This window comes from Manacus candei, unplaced genomic scaffold (genome assembly GCF_025592945.1).
Source record: "Manacus candei isolate 608988 ecotype Guabito, Panama unplaced genomic scaffold, ASM2559294v1 h1tg000069l, whole genome shotgun sequence".
NCBI classification, from domain to species: domain Eukaryota; kingdom Metazoa; phylum Chordata; class Aves; order Passeriformes; family Pipridae; genus Manacus; species Manacus candei.
In genome coordinates, this window is record NW_026138117.1 from 6,172,654 (window position 1) to 6,176,140 (window position 3,487).

A 3,487-nucleotide genomic window follows, 5' to 3' on the forward strand; every position below is an offset into this window, starting at 1 on the left:
TTCAACTTGCACTTAAGGCAGTGTCTACAGGTATCTGTACTATTTGTTTACCAGTTTATCTTGGAGGCTTTGGTTTGGTTTAGTTTGTTTATTTCAGGCGGATTTTGTTTGGTTAGGGGCTTTGTTTAGATTTATTTTGTTTTTCTCACAATTGATCAGGATTTCACCGGAACAGTGGATGGTTCATTTATTTATTTATGCCCATAACAATATTTTTCCATACAGTCATTTTCAGAAAAAGGAAAAAAAATATCATCACATTCTGATTTACTATTGCCCCTGTGACTTACCTGGACACTTTTCCCTGCACATCCAGAAAGGAGGGAATCCTTACTTCTGGATGATTACTGCATCCTCATTAATACAGCAATTGTTTAACACAATGACAGATAAAAGAACTTTTCTTTTATTGAACTAAATTCTGATTTTACATAAAATAGACTATAATTCAGAGTCTGTACTGTCTACTGAAAGGTTAGACTCGTTACCATCCAAATAGGCTGAGCTAATAAAAATTATATTTGTTACAATCCAAATAGATTAACCAGCCTTAAGGGTTTAGCTATGTATCACACTTTTCAATTTTCTTATAATTAAATTAACATAAAACAGACTTGACAAATAAATGACTGTATCTGAAACAGTTAAGCTCTATTTAACCAAAATAACTGTTCTATTTACATATACAGCAACCTGTGTCTATTTTGGGAGCTATAAGAAGCCTATCTAGTTAGCAAATCCTTGGGCACCTACAGTCTGCCACAGTTTGCTAAATATTGGTCTCAGACTTACTGTGAACTACATATACTCTAAAGGATAGATTTTGTGGTTTAGCTTCTTCGCTCCCTGTTGGCTGTCTTCCCAACCAGATACCTCCTCTGATGCTGTGTCAATAGCCTTGAAAGGCTTTATATGCAAAGTTTAGCTTTATTCACTAACTAGCCCTTTTGACTAAGCTATTTCAGTAGGATTACTCATTGAAATATAGAATCATTTAGTTTGGTAAATGCCTTTAAGATCATCAAGTCCAACCATTAACCTGGCACTGCCAAGTCCACCAGTAAACCATGTCACCAAGTGCCACATCTGAACATCTTTTAAGTACCTCCAGGGACAGTGACCTAGCCACTTCCCTGGGCAGTCTGTTCCAATGCCTGACATCCCTTTAAGTGAGAAATATTTCCTAATATCCAATCTAAACTTTCCCTGGTGAAACTTGAGGCCGTTTCCTCTCATCCTACCACTTGTCACTTGACAGAAGAGTCTGACTCTTACCTTGCTACAACCTCCTTTCAGGTAGTTGTAGAGAGCAACAAGGTCTCCTGTTGAGCCTCCCTTTTCCCAGAGAAAAGGGATTTTATGAAACTAAGCACATGTGTAAGTCTTTTCAGGATAGTGATTTTAGTCTCTTCACCCCATTTTCACCATCAATACATACATCTGTTACCCACACATCTAAGCTGAAGTAAGGTCTCAGGTAGTATGTCTTGGATGACAGCAGACTGACTCTTTAATAGTTTTAGCACTTCATTAATGAAGGCTGCATAGTTTACTCAGCAGTGCTCACCTTCCTAAAAACACTGTGGCTGTACATAAACTATGTCTCTACATATTAGCGTTCTGGCCTTCTTTTCCTTCTCTTCCATTCCACTGTAAATCTTGAAACCGTAATACTCAGAACCTTAATTTTCACCGTGTCTCCTACTTACCTCTAAAAAAACAGAATGAGATGCAAATAACACTCCATCTTATAGTCTCCTCTGTGGTAACTCCCTTGGATGAAAGACCACAGGCGTAACCTTTGTGCTTGGCAAGAACACAAATATGAGATGGTAGGTCAAGATAGTAATTTTCCCTCCTTTTCCACATGGAAGGGCGTTTGTGTGCATGGCTGGGGAAGGTTTTCCCTTGAGGAGGGCAGCTGGAAAGCCTTTCACAAAAGTTTTGTCTCCCTTTCTGCTGTGGATACTAAAAACTTAGTATGACCCAGCATCAAAGAAAAAAATAACAGAGACCATACCATGGGTCTGCAATATAAGATGTGTTAGATGTGGTCATGTTTTTCAGGAGCTTTTTTTTTCACATTTTCACATTGCAAGTGAAATAATTAAATTGATGTGTAACCTGGCTTCGCAAAAGCTCTGAAACTCTATCTGCTATGCTGTAATATGTGTGTGGTTTGGCAAATGGTAAAGAGAATAGTTTCCACTTTCCATAAAGCCATGCAAAATCCACTTAAGTTTCTTAGGGCTTTGTACTATAATTAACCATTCTGAGAGTGCTATTGTCTGAGGACTGTGCCTTTAAGCCCCTTCTTCTCCCTGTAGGAACTCACTCAGAGCAGGAGTGCAAATGGAGCCGAGATCATCAAGCTGGATACTTAAATGCTTCTTTTGCTACCATTTTTCTGGTACCTTAATTTTATGAACAATAGGCTGCCTATTGCAGAAATTATCAGTATTGCACCTTAGGTATTCTCCCTAAATTACAACTATGCTGCCTGGATCTAAGCTATAAATATCAACGTATATTGGAGAAGTTTGCTTTAAAAATAATTTTAGAAAAAGTTAAATGGATACTATTTTTAAATGCAGCCCTAGAATCAGGTGGCTTCATGCTGTTATGTTAAGGAGCTGAGTGGCACTGGCTGAGAAGCACAACCTCTCCCTGCAGCCAGCCCAATAATCAGGAACCTGTGCTCTGACGGGTGGGAGGGGAACAAGGTGATGATTATTGTTTTACCTTAGGCTTCCTCTGGGGAATTAACTGAGCTTTTGAAATCAGTTCTCCAGAATGCAGTTTGCATGGCCTTCCCTTGTGCAGGCTTGTAATAGCCTTTGCATATGGCACCTGCAATGGCCAGTAGCAAGAAAGAGGGCCAGAGCTGTTCAAACACAGCTCTGAAAGGAGATCAGGTGACCCTAACAAAATCCACTGTTCTGCAAATCATGGGTAACCCAGGATCAGTCTTGAGTAGAGCAGAGATTTGGTCCTTTGAGAAAGGTTAATAATACCCTTCCTGAGGTTTCCTAAGGTGTGTTTTTCATCCTCTTTTCCCCTTCACTATATGTAGCTGATGTATGTGCCTATGCGAATTGTTTTTGTACTGAAACTATAGAAGATTCAGAGTAACTGGCAACTGAGGACAATGCAAGGGATATTTCAGTATGGAACTCTTAGAAGATGTTTTAAAACATTCATTTTTGCTTGCCAATATGGGATTTACAAAGCATGGGGAAGAAGCAGAGAAAAAAACAAAATTAAAAAAAAGCAGTGGTGAGAGACTGTGGAGCAATATATCTTTTGTTCTTCTGCAAACTGAAAGACATTGTAAACAGTTAACTCTTTATGACTTATTACACACTGTTTCCTTTACATACTACCCATCATCTCTCTCTAAACTATCCCAGGTTCTCTGCCTTTCCCTTTGGTGAATCCCAACAGAATCTGGGTTAAAAGCAGAGCAGTACAGTATGCACAAACTCAG